This window comes from Hypanus sabinus, chromosome 6, assembly GCF_030144855.1.
Source record: "Hypanus sabinus isolate sHypSab1 chromosome 6, sHypSab1.hap1, whole genome shotgun sequence".
NCBI lineage: Eukaryota > Metazoa > Chordata > Chondrichthyes > Myliobatiformes > Dasyatidae > Hypanus > Hypanus sabinus.
Window position 1 is genome coordinate 150,142,563 of NC_082711.1, and position 25,048 is coordinate 150,167,610.

At 41.0% G+C, this 25,048-nt stretch overlaps 1 protein-coding gene across 9 annotated transcripts in view; it reads right to left on the reverse strand.

Moving 5' to 3' along the window:
* The window catches only part of auts2a (activator of transcription and developmental regulator AUTS2 a), a 1,137,604-nt gene that overhangs the window by 593,346 nt on the left and 519,210 nt on the right, over window positions 1–25,048 (reverse strand). The window lies entirely within an intron of this gene.

Below are 25,048 nucleotides of genomic sequence, written 5' to 3' on the forward strand. Positions count from 1 at the left end.
AACAGACAAGCATTAGGTGACCTCTGTGGCTTCTTGACATTCAGTGGCATGGTCTCCAGTTAGTGAGTCAAGGCTGCTGTGCTTTGCTGCTGTGACTGTGTAATACAGGCTGATCTTCAAAAGGGACTAAAGACTCAATGACTCTTTAAAACTTGACCTGGCGGGTCAATGTATTCACAGATAGTATTTATACTGTTAAAAACAAAATTAGATGGTTGTCAATAACTTTAGTAATAAGGTGTTTGAAAAAGTTAACACATTAGATACTTGAAAAAACATGGCAGCATTTACTTGAAGGAAAATCATCTGTGATTTTAGCAAAGTTAATTGCTTGCATTTGGAGTACTGTGCAATATATGTGTCAGACAACATATGATGAGTAGACCATTCGGCCCATCATACTTCATCTACCATTCAAATAGAACATTTGTCAGAATATCTGTCTGCCTTTGTTCCATTTATGTATGTACATGGTCTTGCCAATAAAAAAAAAACCTGGTCTGGACAAAGTAGTTCTGGATTTGTAATCCACTATGTATATCAAATGTATTATTAATTCACCTTCCATTGCAGAAGTTGACTTTTAAGCTTTTACCTCCTTGCTGTGAATTTCCCCACCAGAGGTAAACGTTTGTTCCTTTCTCTAACCCTTCAATATTCTCATGTACCTTAATTGTGGCATCCCTCATGCTTTCACAGCAAATGACTCTTGTCCACACACAAGTCAATGTTTCTCATGTCTCTGTCATTCCACAAAAGCTGGGCTGCAATGATCCTAATGCTGATATTTCATTCGTAGAATTTATTAATCCTAATACTTTCTTTAAATGCAGTGTTCCACTATTTTAAATGCCAGGCCCTGAGATGAAGTGTTATTCCATTAATATTTAGTACCTGTCCAAAGGTCAATTTTATTAAATTTTATTGACATACTGCGTGGAATAGGCTCTTCAGACCCTTTGAGATGTGATGCCAGCAATCCTCCAATTTAATCCTAGTGTAATCATGGGAAAATTTACGAGGACCAATGGACCCAACAAACGGTATGTCATTGGAATGTGGGAGGAAACAGGCAAGGTCACGGGGAGAACGTACAAACTCCTCACAGTTACCATAAATATATCCCTAAATCTCTCTGCTCTCCTTCAGTACTAAGTTTAGCCCATTTTAATGTCTTTTTCTGACTAAAAATAGATGATGTTACTGGAGGGAAGGGGGAGAGAGGGGGGGAAGAGGGGGAAGGGGAAGGGGAGAGTTGGGGAAGAGGGGGGAAGGGGAGAGGGGGAAAGTGAGAGGGGTAAGAAGGGGGAGAGGGGTAGGGAGGGAGAGGGGATGTTGGGGAGAGGGATGGGGAGAGGGAGGAGAGGGTAAGTTGGGGGGCTGAGGTGGGAGAGAGGGGGTAGAGAGAGGGATAGTGGGGACAGAAAAGGGGAGAGAGGTGGGTAGAGAGGGGGAAGAGGAGGGAGGGGGCAGAGAGGGGTAATAGTGGGAAGGGGGGAGAGGAGGAGAGAGAATGGGAAGGGGCGAGAGGGGGAGGGAGAGAACCCATGAACCCATGCAGGAACGCCGTAAAGAACCATAGTTTAAGTACAGCTGTCTGAATCCTTAATTCATCTGATGACTGATCGTCCTTAATCTAGTTTATCCATTCTTACTGAAACTATTTCTCCACACAGCAAGTTGAAGCAGCTAACATTTTGCTCAGAGACTTTGTCTTCCCATATCATCCTAGCATCTATTAAATCTAATCCCAAGAATTTCAGAAGGATGGAAATCTGTCTTCAATTGCACGTATTAAGTGTTCGTTGTAGTGGCTTTTGCATATTGAACAGTGCTTGCCAAATTCAACTCTTCTGCAGTAGATGAAACTAAATTTCTAAGGTGCTACCATTTCAAAACTTTGGTACCTACAACATGGAATACAACATTCAGAAAGGTCACTTTTTATTCCTCCATATGGTAGGAAACATGGACTTGTATTCCCATCACCTTACAAAGTTCAACACAGCACTGGAATTGATACACACAAATTGGAGCCAGAATCGTTCTAACAGTAATATAATTTGCCAACAAATTAATCTTGTCCATTATTCTAGTAACAAGTTTAGATGTTGAACAGTTTGAAACTAATAGAAATATATTAAAGAAAATAGATTTCTGTAGCTATACAAGGGCAGGAGGAACAAAATGGTTACTCGAGGTAATGGAGTTGGTTGAATTCAGGAAAAAACATAAAATATTAATATCCCATGAATGTTGCAAATAAAATATGCAGCAATAATCTAAATTCAGACTAGAATTGTTCCTTTAGTGACAGGATTAACATGAAGTAATAAAACATATTATAAAATGTGCATAAAACTGTTAAAGGGAACTCAGGCAATAAAATGGCTAAAAGATAATGTGACCTACACAGCCATCTGATTTTCAGGAGGAAACTTATCTCTTACATGTGCATGCAGAGAACACACATCTGAGAGCAACACACAGAAAATGGTGAAGGAACTCAGCAGGCCAGGCAGCATCTATGGAAAAGAGTAAACAATTGATGTTTCAGCTCGAGACCCTTCATCAGCATGGGAAAGGGAGAGGAGAAGTACAAGGTATAGGTGATAGGTGAATCAGGGAGAGCGGGAGGGATGAAGTAAAGAGTTAGGAAGTTGATTGGTGAAAGAGATACAGGGCTGAAGGAAGGAGAATCAGACAGGAGAGAACAGAAGATCATGGAAGAAAGGTCGCCTGTTTACTCGTTTCCATAAATTCTGCCTGACCTGCAGAGTTCCTCCAGCATTTTGTGTGTGTTGCTTTGGATTTCCAGCATCTGTAGGTTTTCTTGTGTTTATGACACATCTGCAAACATTTGGAACAATTTTAACTGAGTCACCGCCAATATCCCTTTTCATTAAAAACATACAAAAACAAAGAACAAATTCAAAAGAATATTTCAGTTCAGACAGTAGTAACAAAACAATGCAGTTTCAGAATTTTTTTTAATAATTAACTTGCTAAAGGAATTTTTTCCAGCACATCTCCAGTAAGGAATTACTATTTCTGAATGGTGGCCCATTTTGAATCTGGAATCCATTTTTCCATTAGGCCACTTTAGTGAGACTCACAGGTCTATCTTAGAAAGTCATATATTAAAACCCCACTCCAGAGTTTGAATGCACAGTTTAGGTTAACATTTTGATCTTAATACTTTTTAACAGGGCCTTGATATTGTACAATCATGGAATAGGGATAAATTCCCAACAGGGCCATGATATTGTGCAACCATGAAATAGAGAGAATCTCCTAGCCAGCAATCTCAACCATAAACACTGTCAAAATTAAGTTTATTTATTATTCACTTGGTAACAACACAACTGCATACTTCATCAAATGTGAAGGTGCAACATAAGGGGATTCGGAACATACGAGTACCAGATTTGGTTCATCAAGCTGCAGTTGTGAAAAGCATTTGTTAGATCGTACCTAGGGTATGGTGTACAGTTCCAAGATGTTGCCTGTAGTTCTAAGGAGACATTGTTCAAGTTTATTGTTGTTCAAACATATGCATTTATACCACCAAATGAAAGAACTTTTCTCCGGACCAAGATGCACTACACGGTACTTATAACTCAAAAATAACAAATCAGGTAATATTACCACAAACAAAGGATAAGGTGCATTTAAGAAACATGTCAAAAGGTAAATAGTACACACTACTGGTGCTTCATAGCTGATGAGATCTGGGTGCTGGCAGGGAGTTCAGTAGTCACACAGCCTGGGGAACAAGCAATTTCCCACTCTAACAGTTTTTGTTCTAATGCTATGGTACCTCCTGCCTGACGATGGGATCATTAGAAATGCAAAGGGCTCTTCATACACAGCGCTCCTGATAAATATCTCGAATGGGTGGAAGAGAGACCCCAATGATCCTTTCTGCAGTCCTTGCAATTCTCTTTAGGGCCTTGCAGTCATATGCATTGTAATTCCTGTACCAGACAGTGATGCTGCTGCTCAGGACACTCTCAATAGTGCTCCTGCAAAAAACTGTTCAGGATGGAGCAAGAGGAGCCTTGCTCACCTCAGTCTTCTCAGGAAGTGGAAACACTGCTGCGTTTTCTTGGTTGAAGATGTAGTGTTGAAGGACCAGGTGAGGTGATCAGTTATGTGCACTCCCAGAAACTTGGTGCTCCTAACTCTCTCCATGGAAGAAGCATTTATGCGCAGTGAGTGGTGGGCCTGCCTGCACATTCCTAAAGTCCACAATCATCTCTTATGTCTTTGTCCACTTTGAGACTCAAGTTGTTGTGCTCACATCAGTCAACCTCCTCTCTGCATGCCATCTCATCATCATTGCTGATGATCCCAACCACTTGTATCACCAGCGAACTTGATTTTTATTTTATTTAGAGATAAATTGTGGAATAGGCCCTTCTATCTGCACCAACCCCAGCCTAATCGAAAGATGATTTACAATGACCAATTAACCTGCTTTGTACTGGGAAAAAACCAAATGATCCAGAGAAAATCCACTCATTCCACAGGGAGGATGCACAAACTCCTTACAGAGGGTGCCAGAATTGAACTCGGAAGTCCCAAGTTGTAATAGCAACATGCTAACGCCTATGCTGTCATGGTGCAGTACAGTTATGTGTCAGCAGTGTGAACAGCAGCAGACTGAGCATGCCACCCTGGGGATACTGCTAAAGATGTTGTTGCCAACATGGACCAACTGTGACCTTACTGTCAAAAAGTCCAAGATCCAGTTACAGAGAGAGGTGTTGAGACCCAGCAGGAACAGTTTGTGCAGCGGTATTTACAGCCGAGCTGAAGCCAATAAACAGTATTCTGACATACGAGGCACCGTTTTCCAGGTGGGACAGGATGGAGTGGCGTGTAGAAGCCAAGGCATCATCAGTGGGCCACTTTGAGCCATAAGCGAACTGGAAATGGCCCAATGTAGCAGTAAAATGGAATTTAATGTGATCCATAACCAGCCCCTCAAACCATTTCTTGGACAGTAGCCATTAAGGTAGGTTACTGTTTCCCACTTGGGCATTAGGATGTAGGTGGCTGCCTTGAAGCCTGAGGGGACAGTGGACAATTCCAGAGAGCACTTGATGGTATCTTACTTGAAGGTATCTTATAGAATCTCTGTTAACTGGGCTGCACTGTCCTTCAGCACCTGACCAGGAATGTTATCAGGCCCCAAAGCTTTAACCCTGGATAGGAACTTCCTCATGTCAGCTGTGACCAGACAAGAGTACCTGCTCCTCAGCTAGAAGAGGGGGTCTTCCTCACTTGCACATCATTCTACGCATCAAACCAAGCGTAAAAGGCATTTAGCCTATCAGGAAGAGAAGTGCCATTTTCATTGAGTTGCAAGGTGGACTTCTAGTCTTTTATGGTCTGAGTGCCCTGCCACATGCATCTCATGTCTCTGGTGTCTCAGAAATGGCTGTCTGTTCTCCGGGTATAATCACACTTTGCCTTCCTGATAGCATGGAAAAACACAGCTCTTGCTGCCCTGAGTGCCCTAGTATTTCCTGATCTGAAGGCAGATTTGTTAGGTGAGTTTGCACAGGAGGCTGAAGAACGACCTGATAGAGGTTCACAAAATTATGACGATAGATTTTCCCCAGGGCAGTACCATTTAGAGTTAGAGACTTCAGGGTTAAAATGGGAGGGAAGAAATTTAAAGGAGATCTGAGTGGTAAGTTCCTCACAAAGAGAATGATTAATATCTAGAACAAGCTATTCACTTTCAATGACTTTCAAACCTCATGATTTCAATATTTGTTATTTGTAGTTTGTCTTTAGCAAATTGGTTGTATTTTTATGCATAATTTTTGTGAAGTTCTATTGAATTTTTTTTCCTATAAATGCCTATAAGAAAATTAATCTTAAGGTAGTACATGGTAATCTTGATAATAAACTTACTTTGAACTTTGATAATAATTCTCACTGGTTCTTTATTTCTACGATCACTCCTACTACACAATCCAGTTTTTTTTTTGTACTCTACTTGCCTTTACATCTTTTGATTTTGGGTAGGTGATAGTACACAACATGGTTTTGTATGGAGTAGAAAGCCTTCATACTTACAATGGGAGGTGTAGACACTCGTCAAGTAATATCTATGCCCTGGGCAATGGAAGGCATGGCAAATGGGAGTAGCAGAAGAGTTTAATTTGAACTGAAAATACAGCAGACACATTGTCTGAGACAGGTAGCCTTGTGGAAAAAATACACAATTGGTCACTGCTTTCCTCTCCATGCACAAGGATGCAGTTCTGGCTCTGTTTGCATCACAAGTGACATGAGACATTGGAGCTGAAATAGGCCAATTAGCCCATCAAATCTGTTCCAACATTCAATCATGGTCGAATTTTTTCCCAATCCCATTCTCTTGCCTTTTGCCCTTAACTCTTGGGCACATTACCAATCAAGAAATAAGAGATTCTGCAGGTGCTGGAAATCTTGAGCAACACGCACAATACACCGGTGACAGGGAAAGTGCGGTGGGGGTGGAGGGGGAGAGGGAGGGGACGATGTCATTTTTTTAGTGGAACAGGCAAAGAGCTGAAGGAGGAGGAGAAGGAGGAAGGAAGGAAGGAATTTACTAGTAGAGGACATTGGGCCATGGAATTAATGGAAGGAGGAGGGGAACCAAAGGAAGGTGATGGGCAGATCACAAGGACAAAGGAGATTCCCCATCACCTGGTCTCACCTATCATGTGCCAAGCTTGCACCCTCCCCCTCCCCACCTCCTGATTGTGGCTTTTGACCCCTCCTTTTTGCAGTCCTGATGAGGGGTCTCAACCCAAAACATTGACTATTTATTCCTCTCCATTGATGTTGCCTGACCTACTAAGGTTCCTGCAGCAGTTTGTGTGTGTTGATCAAGAAACTATCAATTTCTGCCTTCAATACACCCGATACTTGGCCTCTAAGCAATCTGTTGCAATGTATTGGACAGATTCATTAGCCTCTGCATGGAGAAATTCCTCTTCATATTATTTTTGAAGGGACCTCCTTCTGTTTGGGACCATAAAACCACAAGACGTAGGAGAAGAATTAGGCCATTCAGTCTATCAAGTCTGCTCTGCCATTCCATCCTGGCTGACTTAGAACTCTCAACCCTATTGTTTTGCCTTCTTTCTGCAACCTTTGACATCCTTGCTAAACAGGAATCCATCAACCTCTGCTTTAAATATACCCAATAACTAGGACTCCATGGCATCTACGGCAATGAATTTTATAGATTCATCACCTTCAGGCTGAATGATTTCCTCCTCATCTCTGTTCTGAAGGGACATCTTTGTATTCTGAGGCAGTGCCCACTGCTCCAAGACTCCCTCACTCTGGGAAACATCCCTTCCATGTCCGTTCTACCTATGACTTTTAATATTCAATAGGCTTCAATAAGATCTCCCCTCATCCTTCTAAACTCCATTAAGTAGAGGCCTAGACCCATCAAATGCTCCTAATACATTAACCCTAACATTCCTAGGATCATTCTCGCGAACCTCCTCTGGACCCTCTCCAATGCCAGAACATCACCAAGTGCAGTCTGACCAATGCCTTATAAAACCTCAGCATTGCTTTTAAATTCTAGTCATCTTGAAATGAATGCTAACATTGAATTTGACTTCCTTACCACCAGCTGAACCTGCAAGTTAAATTTTAGGGAATGCTGTCCAAGTCCCTTTTCATCTTTGATTTCTGAATTTTTCTCCCCATTTAGAAAATAGTTTACACCATTATTCCTTCCAGTAAATTACAGGACCATACACTTCCCTGCACTATATTCCATCTGCCACTTCATTGTCCATTCTCCCAATCTGTCTACCTCCGCAGATTACCTGCTTCCTCGACACGACCATTCCCCTCCTGTCTTCGTATCGCCAGCAAACTTGGCCACAAAGGCACCAATTCTGTCATCTAAATCATTGATGTATAATATGAAAAGAAGGGGTCCTAACACTGACCCCTGCAGAACCCTGCTAGTCAATTATTGAGGCTGTGCCCTCACAACCTAGACTCTCTTATTATTGGAATTATCCTCCCACATCCAAATGTGTCATAATCCCACAATTCTGTCATCCTTAATTGTTTCCTTCCTTCATTGTGAATCCCTGTATATGCATTCGTCATCCTATGACTCACACCTCATCACTTTGGAGCATTCCACACAAAATCCCAACTCCATCTTCTAACCCAAGTTAATTCTGCACTGAGCAGACAAAGCTTTGGAAGCTTCTCAGCCTTAGACCTAATCCACGGGCAGAGTCTCCTAAGTGTGGTGAGAATAATGCAATGGAACCTCTTTTGTAAGAATTAATGTGGAATTGTTCAAGAGGAAAATAATAGACTTGTAGCTAATAACATAATTTGTCTTCCCATGTTGTAGACATGGGAAATTAAGAATGGAACAATGTTCCAATTTAATTATTGTCTGGTGGACACTGGTAAGAAAGCTGAGTCAATTCAATCATTAACTGAAAATCCCCTTGGTTTATGAATTTAACCAGACACCCTGACATGCATTCAAAATGCAAAGAATCATTACTGTGAAAACAAGTCCTTTTTCAGAGGAAAATTGACTTTCCATCAACAGTACCGATACTGCAGTTACTTTGAAGGAAACAAGCATAGAAGTCCTGTAATTAATAGACCAATTAATGATTTGAACAAAACATCGAGGACCTCATCAGTTAACACATGAGACAGGTTGCTGTGGAGAGAGCTCTTTAGGAGCCAAATAACAACTGTGATTGGATCCAAGAAGGCAATGGGGTAAATTAGTACCCAAAGCCAGTTATTGCTTGGCTTCAAATATTGTAGTTTTGCATACCATAGCTAACTTCCAAATGGCAAATTCTCAGTAACATGGAATAAGACTTGTTCAATCTGGCCAACTAGATTAACCAATTTGCAGTGTAAAATAATTTAATCAAGATAACTCAGAAAGTATGCTCCTATTTTTTTCTCTCTAAAGAAAATAAAACAACAACATATCCAATCTGGTTAATCCATCTGTGCCACTGTTAACAGCAACCTTTGAGTTATTTTCTTAATTAACTTTAAAGAGGTTGCACATTTTCAGTCATTGAGAAGCATGATGTGAAGTGACACCCTGGTATTAATATCTACGTTGTGCTACTGTGCAGAAAGGTAACAAAGTGGAAGGAGCAAAATACCCTGCCTGTCTACTTCACCTAGTACCAAGTCAAACTTCAATTACTGTGCAGCTCAGCACATGTTTTAACCACAATGGGGAAACTCAAGTACAGATGTAATGCAATGTTATTACCACAGCATGAGTGTGCTCTGCGGCCTGGATTTATAATGCATCCCTGTAAGTTTTTCCAGATAATTCCTCACATGTCGTTGACACTGGCTCAGCTCCTCTTGCTGTGTTTTCTTTCAAATAAATCCATCTCATAGTTTCCATAGCTACACTGGGCTAATAGCCGCAGAAGTCCATACTGGACAGTTAGAAAACAACAGTTAGGAAGACTAAGCCTGAACTGCTCCCTGTTACTATTGATGGTGAGGACGTTGTTGTGGACCTATAAGTACCTGGGGGTGCACTTGGATGACAGACGTGAGTGCAGCACCAACACGGAGGCTGTGTGCAAGAAGGGCCAGAGTCGCCTCTACTTCCTGAGGAGACTGAGTTCCTTTGGAGCATGTAGGCCTCTCTTTCACATGTTCTACCAGCCCATAGTCACCAGTACAGTCTGCTATGCGGTGATGTGCTGGGGCAATGGCATCAACATGTGTGATGCCAACAGACCCAATAAACTGATTAGAAAGGTTGCCTCTGTCATAGGAATCAAACTGGACACACTGGAACAACAGTTAGCCTACAGAATACCCTGGCGATTCTGGATAATGTTCCTCACCCTCTGCATGCCATCTTGGCTGAACAGAGGAGCACTTTGAATAACAGACTAAGACAACTGCACTGCTCCAAAGAGCACTATATGTGGTCATTCTTGCCCTTGGCCGTAAGTCTCTATAACGTCAACCTATCGCCAGGGAAGTGATGACCCCCTTCTGTCGGACTGCTTGAGGTAACTTATTTTTATTTAGTCTTCTTACTTCTCTTCTAATATTGCATACCTATGAACCTGCAATGCTATTGTGACATTGTAATTTCCTTTGGGATCAATAACGTATCTATCTTAAAGGAAAAGTGCAATCATTTTCCTCATTTTTCTTTTAATCATTACGCCCTGACCCTTCGTTGCAACACACACAAATTGCTGGAGAAACTCAGCAGGCCTGTCAGCATCTATGGAAAAGAGTGAACTGCTGACGTTTCAGGCCGAGAGCCTTCACTGCTTCGCCGAGCACCCTCACCCGCCACAAAAAGCGGGATTTCCTGGTGGCCACCCAGTACCGTTCCCATTCAGACATGTCAGTCCATGACCTCCTCTACTGCCACGAGGAAGTCACACTATGGTTGGTGGAGCAACACCTTATATTCTGTCTGGGTAGCCTCCAACTTGACAGCATGAACATCGATTTCTTGAACTTCCCTTAACTGCCCTCCCCCACCTTCACCATTCACGTTTCCCTCTCACAACTTCCCTGCTTGCCTGCCCATCACTTCTCTCTGATGCTCCTCCCTTTCTGAATATTCCATAGTCTTCTCTCTTCTCCTATCAGACTCCCCCTTCTCCAGGTCTTTATCTCTTTTACATATCAACTTCCTTGCTCTTCACTTCACACCCTCCCCGGTTTCACCTATCACCTGCCACCTTGTACTTCTTCCTCCCCTCCCCCACCTTCTTATTCTGACTTTTCCCCTTTCGTTTCCAGTCCTTATGAAAGGTCTCAGCCTGAAATGTCGACTCTTTACTCTTCTCTATAGATGTTGCCTGATCTGCTCATCACTTGGATGTGTTGCCTTGGATTTCTAGCATCTGCAGATTTTTCCCATGTTTCTGACACTTCATTGCCTTGTTTTAAAATATCTTGCATGCTCACCCCAATTGTTAATTCTCTCCTTGGAATTTCAATAATTTGTTCTGAGTTCTTACTTGTATTAATATACAGACAACATCTAAGAGTAAAAATATGCTTAAACCTATGTTAATGAACAAGAGGTGGGAAATGTGCAAATTTGATATGGATTAATCTCATCTGCAAATTGTTTTAAATTTCTTTAACTAAAAATGGCGCAGGTGGAAAGGGAATTGTGGGTAAGGTTGGGAGTGCAGAATCTGAAAGCTGGAGGCAGACAGAACAATAACAGCATCTTACCTAAGTTAAAATGGATTTTCTCGTCTACCTAAGGTAGCACTGGTGACACTCTCGAACACTAAATAGCAGGGCTGTCAGAAGTTCAGTGACTGACAATCTGCAAGTTCAAATTAGCTCCCAGAGCTCTCAGGACTGAGCACATGCGGATGCAGTGATCAGAATAGTTTGTGTAGGTATGCACCGAGAAGTTAGGACAACTAATACTGATTTGCTAAAAGCATGCCAAAGAATATAAAGGAACAGGGAACTAAATACATTATTTTTTACCATGCCTCTTGTGCTCGGCATTACAAAAGGGATGCAAATTCCACAGAGAGCATTCATTAGGTTTTAATGGCACGATAGCATGGCTGAGGATCAGAAAAGGTTGTGACTTAGAGACTTTTGAAGTCAGTGGGAATTTTGACAGAGCGAGTAAGTGAAAACTATTTCCTTTGTTGAAGGATCAGTAATGGGTTAAAAAGGTCATAAAGTGAGTAAAGAAACTGCCTTGGATGAACTTGATTAGCACAAAAGATGGGTGCAATACATTTCCACATGAGGCCTTGTGCGTCTTTCAAGACAGGAATTGAACATTTGAAGAGAAGAATACAGGCAGAGGAGATTGCAGGGAAGTGGAGGGAAAGCAAGGCACTGAAAACTGTTCTCTTCAGGGATGTCCTAGCCTGGTGCCAAAAATGGTCTTCTTCCATCATTCTAAGGACATTACCAGCAGAAGTGAAGCATGACTCGTTTCCTGCATGTGGGTCATTCACACACCTGCTGCAAACTCAGTCCCCCGTTCAACACAATTGCAAAAGTAACAGATGTCCTATTTCTGCATCACTGACGCACATTCAATTCAATTCTGGAATGCAACAGCAGGTGAAAGAACACATACAAATTATCAACATGTGTGGCTTTCCCTTGTTACACAGAACCATTGGCTGTGTTCCTACTGCATTTCTTTTACCTACAGATACTACTTTCACTTATAGTCACTTCAAAAGTTAGTGCTTCACTAACACAGAGGCAGATCCAGCTAATACTGCACACGGCTGGCCCTTCTCTTCAGTCTGTGTTAGAGCAACTGAAAATAACGTTTTCCATGACACAGGGTAACTAACAATCTGAGATCATTCCCGTCACTTAGAAAATCTGACTACACAGTTCCTACACGGGCTTCCCCCATGTTACCTCCAAATCAGAAGTAATTCATTCACTGTGATTTAAAGATATGACATTACTTCTACATCCATCTGTGGCAATGTCCACAGTTTCACCACCCTGGGGCTAAAGTAGTTCCTTCACATCTCTTTTCTGAAGGGCTATCCTTCTATTCTGTGTGCTCTGGTCCTATGCACTCCCACTATTGGAAACATCTGCCTCATGTCCAAACTATCTAGGCCTTTCAATACCTCCCCATCTGGTTACATCTGCAATCAACCAGCCAATGTCTTACCCTTACTCCCATTTCTATGCACTGGCTGTCTTCCCTCCACACTTTCCATCTGATGTAAGCTCTCAACCTGAACATCCCTTTGCCTCCACAGATGCTACCTGACCACTGAGCTCCTCCAGCTTTTTTTTAACATTTCATTTTGACCTGGGGAGAGCAACCCTAAATTTTCCAGGGTCAATATGATGTGCGCAGTTGGGCCAGACTGCACTCTGCTTCATGCCTTCTAATACTGAAAGAGACAAGTTCAGTACACGATCAAGCCTTTCAGTTTAACATGGTGCCAATCTCACTAACTGCATCTGTATGCATACAGTCCATATCTCAGAACATCCTAGATATTGAAATATATGTTTGTCTACATTCCTCTTAAACATTGCCATACTATCTGCTTACATAGCCTCCCTGCTAAAACATACAGGCATCTACCATACTCTGTGTAAAAATATTTGCCTTGCACACCTCTCACACTTTAAAACGATACCTTCTACTGTGTGTTATTTCTACACTGGGAAAAAGACTCTACCCGCTTTATCTATGCCTTGCATAATTTTATATACTTCTATCACAATGCTCCTCAACCTCTGAAAATAATCCAAGTTTAGGTAAATAAAACATTAAATGCCGGAAATATTCAGCAGGTCAGCAGCTTTGAAGAGCGGAACAGAGTTGACATTTCAGGTCAATGAAAGATTACTGACCTGAAATCTTAACTCTATTTTTCTCTCGCAGGTTCCATCTGACCTGCCGTGTGTCTCCTGCTTTTCTTGTTTAATTTGGACTTACATAATCTGCAGTTTTCTGCTTTTCAACTTAAAATATTGGTCACAAAAAGCCTGCCAAGAACCATTAATATTTTCAAAGTTTACTGTAAAGAGCCACATTAGCATGCAGGTGTACAGAATGCTCACAGTGACTCAGAAGATGACAAAATTAAGAAAAGAACAGATGAAGATGAATGAACACACACTGCTCACAATGAGATTACCACAAACTCATTCACTATTTTATGTTTTAAATCTAGACATGCCTTTCACACAATCAAAAATAAAATCAGGATTGCCAGGTTTCCATTAATTCTTTTCTTGCAGAACCTAAATTATTTTTGAAATGTTTAATGTAAGAGGGATTACAACTTTGCTGCACTGAGCATTACTGAAAAAGTACACCAAGTGGCCACTTCATTAGGTACACATGTATGTTAATACAAATATCTAATCAGCCAATCACGTGACAGCAACAGTCACGCAGTCATAGGCAACAGGTTCGGTTGCTGTTCAACCGTAACATTAGAGGTAAATGATGAAATAAAGTCATCTACTTGATTTTGACCATGGAATAATCATTGGTGCCAGTTGGGGTGGTTTGAATATCTCAGAAATTACTGACTTCCTGGGATTTTCACACAAAACAGTCTCCAGAGTTTACAGAGAATGGTGCGGAAAACAAAAACATCTAGTGAGCAGCAGTTCTGTGGGTGAAAGCACCTTCCTGATGAGAGAGGTCAGAGGAGAAGTTCCAGCCTGGTTCAATCTGACAGGAAGGTCACTGTAACTCAAATAACCGCATGTCGCAACAAGGGTGTGCAGAAGAGCATCTCTGAATGCACAGTATGTCAAACCTTGAAGTGGATGGGTTATTGAAGAGCAGCAAGTACCTTATAATGTGGCCACTGAGTGGATTTGTTAAAGCCGAGGGTGAAGCGCTACAGTATTGTCCACTTGTGAAATATGTGTCTCATACTTCATTCCTAGGTGAGGAACAGGGTAAATAATTGCTACCTGAAGCAATCGACCTCATGTTGGTTCGAGAGCCAGCTGGGACAACATAAGAGACCAACAGGCAAGATCATGGCATAGCCTGGTCCCACTTTACTTCAAGGATTTAGCTTGTCCAGGGGTTCAGGACGTTTAACATTTGGTGTCTCAGGTGGGGGAAAGGATTTGCCTTGCCCGAGGTTGAAGCCTGAAAGGATCTCCACATCTCAGAGATCAGGGACCACTGAGCTGGTGCTTGTTCTCCAAATCTTTTAAGTGGCGTCTCAGGTGCACTTTTGTTTGTGTAAAAATTCATGCAGTGTATATAAAAAAAAAGCATCTGCTTTTTTTTTAAGGCAAAAGTCAATCTTATCTTGGGCAGCAATTTCTCAGAATAATCAGCTGAAAATCTCCTGTGAGAGTTTGAACTGCACTAGTTTTCTGTAAAGAACACCAGTTAAATTGTTCAATACCCAGTGACTATGGTGAATCCGTATTATCCATGTCAGGAAAACAAATGGCTGATTTTCTCTTTCACCTCCAAAACATCCACTGCATCAGAGTTGAACTTGATGGCAAAGATAATCAGTCACAGGTGAAATTAAGCATGAGTCCACCCATCTAGAGCCTCTGACTCTGTCCTTTCCCTATCCTGATCTGTGACATACCTCGTGCTCCTTCCTCAATGAGCAGTAACCTGGTCTCATTCAGACAAACAAGTTCTGCAGATACAAAGGACTATATTCCTCCAAATAACTTAGTGAAGTCCTTGAGGAATATGAATGCACTATACAGCTATAAATATCACCCTCATGTTACTCTTATGGTATCATCCCACACTGAACTATGCTTGTAAAGGAACACAGCCAAGATAATATCTCTGCCAAATGCTACACTCCCTCCTGGTGCCAACCCTGCGCTGTATCACAACAGCAGATGGCAGAGCTCTCAGTCTCCTCCTATGGCAATACGCTCGCCCAGACTAATAAGCCTGGCTCCCATCATCATTGCCCGGTTAGTTTTACAGGGCCTGCAAAACTGGTTGGTAGCATTTCAGCAGGGTGGCCAAGATGTCAACACCTGCTTCACAGAGCACCACGGAAAGCAAGCTACCTTATGAAATGGAAACGTCTGGAGAAGCACACATCTAAAAATATTCTTTGGGTGGTCTCCTGGCACATAGTTCCTTGGGACTGTCAGCACTGCTATGTTCCAATTTTAGACCAGTGCACTGCCCTTACAATTATTAAAATCTACCAGCTGAGCCATCAGCTCCATGAGCATTGGCCAATTAGTCGGCAAAGGCAGATCGCTGCAGAGTTTTCTTTCCAAATCCTCTCCCCAAGGCTGCCGGCACAGGAAAATTTCAACCTGTTAGTCTGCACTGCAACAAATATAATAACAATGATAATAATGATAACAAATATAATCACTGTTCTCCTCATATCTTTAGAAGTTCAAATTACCTTAGCAGGAAGATCCAAATATTTACCAAAGTTAACCAGGCCAGATCTGTGATGTAGTCATTTCAAAGTGCAAATAAAGCAGATACCATGGTTCAAGTCACACTACCAAGCAATCCAGTTATTTCCTGGTTTACTGACACACAAGAGACTGTTAATATCCATTGATATGGCCTAGTCCATCACACATACAGCCTTCCAAACCACTGAGTAAATCTACACTGAACATTGTCACAGGAAAGCAGAATCCATCATCAGGGAAACTCATTGCCCAGGTCAAGCTCTCTCCTCGCTGCTGCCATTAGGAAAATGGTACAGGAGCCTGGCAACTCATACCACCGGGTTCTGGAGCAGTTGTTGCCCCTCAACCATCAGGGCTTTGCAGCAAAGGGGATAACTTCACTCATCTTCACTTGCCCCTTCACTGAACTTCCCCCACATGTGGACTCACTTTCAATGACTCTTCGCCTCATGTTCTTGATATTTATAGCTTATTAATTGATTTATGATTATTATTACTTTTTTCCTCTCTTTTTGTATTTCCACAGTTTGTTGTCTTTGGCACACTGGTTGTCCATCCTATTGGGTGCAGTCTGTCATTGATTGTATTATGGTTATTGAATGTATTGAGAATATCTGCAGGGAAATGAATCCCAGGCTTGCATATGATGGCATATATGTATTTTGATAATAAATTTACTTGAATGTTGAAGGTACTTCTTTAAAAAAAGTAGTAATTCACGGTGATTATCAGAAGATTGCATTAATCCAGCATTATAATACAATCACTTGTGTGTAATTGATTAAATAGAAAAAAATCATATTTGGAATGACAAAAAAATTTAAATTTATAACCAATGAAAAATTCATGCTGCTGCATTCCCTATTCAAAATCTGAATGATCTTTGATGCTTAAAACTGCAAGCTTTGTAAAGATAATATACACTTTTTTTTTGCTATCGTTGAAGAATCCCTTCATTTAAATCGCTTCCTTGTTCACCCATTTTTAATAAGCACAATCTATTTCACTTTATCTTTTGCCTGAAGTTAAGCTGTCAAGGATGAAGATTGCATGTGTTCAGAAGTGAAAGATAAAAGATGAATGTTGGAAGAGCCTCTTGGCTCTCATTAATACCAAATCAGACTAAGTACCATCTTGTTCCAATGTCACATGCAACTAACAGCTGCCAAGTACCAATTATTCATTTTTTCATGTTCCTTTGCAGTGTCTTCAGTCATTTGGGCACATACAAGTTGCACCATTGATAACACACCAGAAGGTTGTGGATTCAAGTCTCATTCTATAAATTCACATACAAAAAAGAATAAGGCTAGCATTACTGAAGAAGTGCTCCACTGTCATAAGTGCTTTCTCTGTCTCTCTCAAACCAAACATGAAATCAAGGTTTGAGGTAGGTTAGAAGGTCTTGTCACACTATTTCAAGAAACAGTTGGAGAAATATCCTCCCAAAGTCTTGTGCAAAATTTATTCTGCAAAACACTCATTTGGAAACCTCTTGCCCTGAATTAGTTTACTGTTTTGCTCAATATTTGTAACACGGACTGGATTGATCCTTTAAAATTTTCTTTGAATTGGACAGGGGAGTTGCTCAGGACTCGGTATGAGGACTCTCATTTTTCTTCATATGCTGGATATACAGGGTGCCTTAACAATTATGCAGGTGATACAAAACTTTGAGGTGAAGAGAAAAGTCCCAGACTTCAAGAAGATGCAGACAGGCAGATGGTTCCAGAGAAACAGCTTAGAATGTTCCAGCTGCTCACTACTTGCTGAGGATGACATCATCTTTATCTCAGTGCTGGTTGTGAACATTTTGGTCAAATTTGGCTAACATATTTCCTGGATTACAACAGTTACCACACATCAGCTATACTTCATTGGCCATAAATCTCCCTGGGACACCTTGATAAAGAATAAAAAAGAAATACAGCCCCATCATTGTCAGCAATGACTAGATTGACTAGTTATGAATCTCTTTGAAGTGTACAATGCAGTTGCTTCGGGTTTGGTATGAAGACCCACATTTTTCCTAATATGTTGGATATACAGGGTCTTCTTTTTCAAATATGTACGTGATACAAAACTTCAAGGTGAAGTAAATTGTGAAGCAAAAACTCAAAATTTCAAGGAGATGTAGAAAGAGAGGTGGAATAGGCTTATAGGTGATGATAAAATTTAATGCTGAGAAGCCTTAAGTGTTAATATTTTGGTCGAAAGAATGAGGAATAATAATATAAACTGGAGATCACAGCTTCAGAAGAGGTATAAGAACAGCAAGATCAGGGCATTTAGTGTAGTGCAGAGAGTATTGAGATTTGAAGAACAGACTGAGGAAGTGGTTTAAAAAGGAATATAGAGTCTTGGATTCTCTTAACAGAATCACGAAGTACGAGAGGAGCAAGTCTTAGTGACCCTTTATAAAAACACTGGTTTGGCTAAAAATTTAAGTAGTGTGCCCATTTCGGAGTGCCACACTATGTCGGCTTTGAAGAGAATGTAGAGAAGATTCATCAATATGATTTCATGAATAAGTAACTGAGTCGCAGTGCCGTGAATATGTATTCCGCTCCACAATAACTTCACATTTTATTGTTTCATTTTCTAAATTTAAAATATATTGAAATAGAATTTTTTGAGCTAATCTACAAAACATTGTGCAATATGCCAAATCAAAAGAAACATTTCAAAGCCTGTCAACAATTTACTAAAAGTTAAAAACCAAAATTGTGAGACTGAAAAAGTATTCAACCCCTTTGTAATTACTATGGTAATCAATTCAATTTGTTGATGTAGAAAATTGGAGGACGACCTATTTTCAATGAGTTCATTACAACAAATACTCCCCCTCTCTGGTAGATTTTCAACAGACCAAACCATAATAAAGACAAAAGACCATTCATGACAAGTCAGGGGAGTGGTAATAGAGAAGCACAAATCTGGGGAAGGATACAACACCACCTCAAAGGCACTGAACATACCTTAGAGCTCAGTGCAGTCCATCACGAAAAAGCAAAAAGAAACATGAAACCACAGCCACACTGCCTAGGTCAGGCTGCTCCTCTAAATGTAGTCACCGGAGAAGAACTGCACTTGTAAGAGAGGCTACTGTGACACCAGCAGTCACTCTGAGTGAGCAGCAGAAATCAGTGACTGCAATTGGAAATGACCCAAAGCACACTGCCAGAGCAACCATGGAGTGGCTTCAGATGAAGAAAATTGATGTCCCTGAGTGGCCCAGTCAGAGTCCTGATCTTAAAACAATTGAACATCTATAGCAAGACCTCAAGATTGCTGTCCACCGCCACTTCACCTCAGTGACCCCCACTATCTAACTAGACAGAGCTTGAGAAATTTTTCAAAGCTGATGGAGACTTATTCAAAAAGACTACTGGCTGTAATAGCTGCAAGAGACAGTTCAACTCAGTACCCAACAAAGGCGATAAATTCCTTTGAACGGTTGACATTACAGTTCTTGAACTTTTAGTTATTCATGCTTTATAATTTTTTTGGGGGCGCTCTGTGAAATAAAGGAACATGGGATTCAAAAATAAAAGTTTTCAGTTAAATTAATCAAAATCCCTGGTTGTAATATTCATTTATGTGAACACAGGTTGGGGGCTGAATACTTCTACACTGTATATGGTTAGACTGAAAAAGGTGGTGTTGATCTTCTAGAAAGTGAGGAGGGTGGTAAATGATCAGGCTGATGTATTTAAAATCATGAAGAGTAAAAATTCAGTTGAGTAAAACTGTTCCCATTGCCAGAGTGCATTAAAACCAAAGGTGATTGATAAAATAACCAAAAATTATGAGAAAATCCAAATGTGGCCAAATCTTAAGGAAGAGGGGAAGAAGCTGCTTCTAAATTATTGAGTATGATCCTCAGGCTCCTCTGATCGTAAAGAAAGGTTCGCAGAGTTAAAAAGAAATAGTCTTGTTAATCCTCTTACTTATCCCACTGCCAAAAGCTAGGCCCAGCTGGGAGAAGCCCATGTGCCCATCTGTCCTCAATGAATGATGGAAGAATTTCTTCGCTTTTTAGTGGGTGGAACACTGCAATATTGGAGTTCCATGGATTTGCTAATATTCCTAGAAATGGTAGAGGAGAAATTCAGAACATTTTACTGAAGTGTAGGATAAAGCTTTAGAGATAAGAAAAGATAGATTTCTTTTATCTTCCCTTGAAACAATGCTGGGAGGGGGGGGACTACCAAGGAGCATAAAATTATGGGACACAGGCAGAACCAAATGGGAAGGTCCTCTTTTCTTTGGTTGAGGTTAAATCCAGGGATCGTGGATTTAAAGAAATTGGTTGAAGGATTAAAGAGGAGGTGAGGTCAATGTTTTAAGCAGATGGTGGTAAGGGTTTGGAACCAACTTACTGAAAGGGCAGCAGAGAAAAAAGACCCTCATCACATTAAAACAATACTTCTTGTGCTACCAATCCAGTACTGAAAAGTGGAAATAGGGTGGGTAGTTCCTTTCTGTCTGCCGTGAACATATTGGGCCAACTGGCATTCCTTTGCAGTGTGAATTTTTAACATTGCATAGTAGCAGCAAACCCTGGCGTGCTAACTGTGCAATGCTGATGGTTGGTTCCTACACTTTCACCTGATAGAAGTGCTCTCAACACTAAATGCTCATACTAATTCCCTCACTGGGCACTGTGTGTGAGTACAGACATTAACATTTTCACAACTGAAAACAGTCAGATTTCCTCAGATGGCCGAAGACGTGAGCAAGAGGAGTGTAAATCTGGGCAACTAAATTCTAACCCTGGGTGGCATGGTAGTGCAGTGCTTTCGAACTCCAGCAATCAGGGCTCAATTCCCACTGCTGCCTGTAAGGATTTTGTGACCATGTGGAATTCCTCCTGGTGCTTTGGTTTCCTCCCATATTCCAAAGTGTATAGTAGGGTTAGTGAGCTGTAGGTATAATATGTTGGCAGTAGAAGCTTGTGGGTGATCTAGTACAATCCTTGGTCATTTGATTTAACACAAATGATGCATTTTACTGTATGTTTCAATGTACATGTAACTAATAAAACTAATCTTTATCCTTATGTGCAAAAGTAAACTTCCATTTAATCCTTGCAAGGTCATGGACAGAGACAGAAATGTGTAAGGAGTTTGATTATTTTTAGCTCTGGACTGGTGCTAACCGTCTGCCTCTATTTAGCTTCTAAGTTTAACCCCTAAACACCAACATATTTATTTGATATTACTCCATCTCCAGAGCTCCACATATGAAGGTTTTTCATACATACACCATTTTAATCCATCTCTTCTCCACTGTTTGATAGTAAGACAGCCAATCTAGAGCTTCTCAGCATGTACCAAGTTATTCTCTCCTACATAACCTCCAGTTAATGTACACTCATCTCAAAGAGCCAAGTGGACTGAAATACACGTCCACTGTGTGTGAACGTGAGTTGTTGCAGGGAAACACGCCGCTGCCTAAATGTGCTAGAAGATGTGGGCTTTTGAGTATTGACTATTGGACATCAGTGCAACTATTGGAGAGTCTTTCAACTGTGTGCTGATGGGAGCAGTTCAGGTTGAGTCACCTTGAACAGCATGCAGGAAGCTCTAGATAATGGGCCAGTACATTTTGCTTGCTTCAAGTGGCCACAGTTTCTGCTGAATATTATAATATCTTGTCAATACATTGACTTGATTTGCTGGTAAGCCATGATCTCAAATGGTGAGACCCTATGCACCAGTAGAGCCTTTCAGAGCCTGATACAATCAAAAGCCCTCTTTGTAAAGAGCCACAACTCAGTCTAGCTTGCAGTCAAACCTACTAAATGCTTTGAATAGTTTTGAACCGCCTTCACAAACTAATAAAAATCGCTGAAGAAATTAAAAATGTTAAAGATTAATAAAAACATTTTAAATTAAAAATAACATCACTTCATGCTTAATTAAAGCACTTAAGTAAATCATGACTCTATGAATCAATTAATTAAACGATATAAATTAATTAACAGTTATGGTTCTTACTCACAATTACTCTCTTCTCCATTCCTACATTATGCCTCACCTGCATTCACATTTATTGGGACTATTTCCCACAAGTGTGAGGGAAGTGCCATTAATTTAGATTTCACCACCTGGGCTCACTAGCAGTCCAACATCTGGCAGCATCTGAGTATTTCGGAGTGAAAGGTGGGCAGCAGGTTAGGGACCAATGCACTTTTGCAAGTGATTAGCATGAGAGGGCACAGTTTTAAGGTGCTTGGAAGTAGGTACAGAGATGATATCAGTGGTAAGTTTTTTATACGCAGAGAGTAGTGAATGCATGGAATGGGCTGCCAGCAGCAGTGGTGGAGACGGATACGATAGGGTCTTTTAAGAGACTCCTGGACAGGTACATGGAGCTCAGAAAAATAGATGGCTATGGGTAACGCTAGTTAATTTCTCAGGTAAGGACATGTTCGGCACAGCTTTGTGGGCCAAAGGGCCTGCATTGTGCTGTAGGTTTTCGAAATTTCTACTTTCATTGTTCATTCGTGGATTTCCACAGCTTCCTTCCATATCCTACAAACATGCAGGTTGCTAGTTTGATTACCACTGTAACCTACCTCAAGTGCAGAAGTGTGGGTAATGCAAATGCTCTGAGCAGTAGCATAGACTTTGTGGGCCAAGCGGCCTCCTTCAACGACATAAGAAATAACTGGAGATCCATCAACACTTTGTACTCAGAGAGTTTCTTCCAATGCTGCTCTCGATCCCTGGAGATCAAGGCTGCAGCAGACCACCTCATTCAACTTCCTGATGGATGATGAGCGACCGCTGTTTCTCGGTACTCATAGACATAATGCCTGAAGCAAGTAGGCAGCAATCCAAAGCAAGTAATGCCAGCCTCATGACTCCACAGGACTGAGGTCCCTTCGTGAATGTGAATTCTCTGCTGTCAATCCCAGATTTACACCTCTCCAGCCACAGTACTGAACAGTACACTAATTGACATCGCAACGGGCAAGAAGATTATTGAAATATCAACATGGAAAGAAGACACTCAGCAACTCTGGTACCATTTGCAGAGGTACTTCAACCTGAACTGTGAACTGATTCTCTTTCCATAGAAACTGCCTGACTGGCTGAGCATTTCCAACATTCTCTGTTTTTATTTCAGATTTCCAGCATCTGTGCATTTTTTAACATTTTCACTTGGACAATTATTATTGAACCGTGAAAGATTATTCCTTGTACTCTCAGTACTTTTTTACTAAGAGTTTGTGACAAAAACATGTCTTGTTGCTAACATCTGTTAACCTGCTTGAAAATACAATTGTTTCCACATTATCTTAAAGATCTGTGACACGTAACTCTCTTCAAATCTGGAGTGACTGAAAGTGGAACTTACTGCCATTGAATAATTATCTAAGAAAATGAACATGTGGTGAATGCTGTCTTTGAGTTTTTTTAAACTATCTACACTGGTTCAACATTTTTTTTTGCTTTTCTATTATATAGTTGGTTTTCATTTTAGGCAGTTAATCATATATGGAAGTGTAATTAGAAAACTGAGGAGAGAGGTAGTGGGGGTTAGAGGGAAGAGTGAGGCAGGAGGAGGGATAAAAATGGTGTGTGGGAGGAAAAGAGAATAAGAGGAAGGAAGTGAGGTGATTAGGATCTTTAGATGAAGAGTATGAGGTTGCCAAAGATGATCTGTTGATATAAACTGCATTTTAACTATGAGCCTATACTGTAACAATGGTAAGTATGAAATGGGTATCATAATTTCCTCCTTCAAAGGGACAAATTACTAAAATGATTGTCAAAGAGATGTACAGCAGAGATACAAACTCTTCAACCCAGCACGTCCATGCTGATTTTTTGCCCATCTGCACGAATCCCATTTGCCTGCATTAGGACCATATCCTTCTATGCCTTTATTCAAGTGCCTGTTTAATTGACTCTTAAAACATAATAATTGTATCTGATTCCACCACCACCTCCAGCAGCACGTTTCAGATATCAACCACTCTGTGTAAAAAGAAAATCATACATATTGGATCACCTTTAAAACTCCTTCCTGACCCTCTGCCCTCCTTTTTTGATACCTCTACCAGGGGGAATATGAATTTGAACAGAATTCAAGGAACAGTGTGGTAGGATAGCTTCTACTCTGACATGGATTATCTTTTACCTCAGTGCGACCTTCCTGTGTATGGGGTAGCAGCTCTGGTGGTGGCCTTGTCGTGCTCCGCCCAAGGGCAGCTTGCCCAACGTTAGTCCCCACTTGCCACCTCGCTCTCACCTGTGGCTCCCAGTAACTGTCAGCATGCGACAGTGGCCACACCCTGGTACACCACTTCAACAGGTGGGCTAAACCAAGTGAGGGTAGCTGGGAACCTCCAACCCCGGTGAGACAGGGATATGCCTAACCCAACATGCAAAGCCAGTTCTGGAAGATTGGGCGGATGAGATCAAATGCAAGATCCAAAGGCCAAGAAGGCTGTGCTGCAACTTAATGGGGAGCAAAGGGCATGACAAGGCACAGAAAGCACCATGGCTATCGACTGCAGCCGAGGAAGTCTCCAATCGTGACAATTTTTCGTAACATTGGACGAAGATTTCTGTGGCTGAGAGGGTGGTACTGCCCTGGGGCAACAGCTTTTTAATGCAAAAACTCCTCCTGTACAGGGTTTTCTCCATGCAGTTGCATGAGATGTACAAATAAACATCATCGTTGGAAACGACAGACAACCAACACCTTCCTGTAGTATTGTGTATCCCTTAGATCTGTTAATGTGCAAAACTTGAGTGATCTCTGTTATGAACATACTGAGCGGATGAACTTCCACACCTGTCCTATTCTTCTCATCTCAGCGTTGGTTTTGAGAGAGTAAATCTGTACATACCCACCCGTGTATCTTTCATCGACCTCCTGTCTGAAGGCTAAAAAACAAATTTCTGAATTTATGGGGAACTGGGCTCTTTGAATTCCTGGTTATCAGTATAACAGTTTATTCTCATTTAGCATATTAGCACTCTAATTGACATCTGAATCAATATGAAAATACAGAACAAGCATTAAGAACTCATCTTTGATTACCAATTGATGAATAGGTATACTTATCCAAGCTAACTGAAAA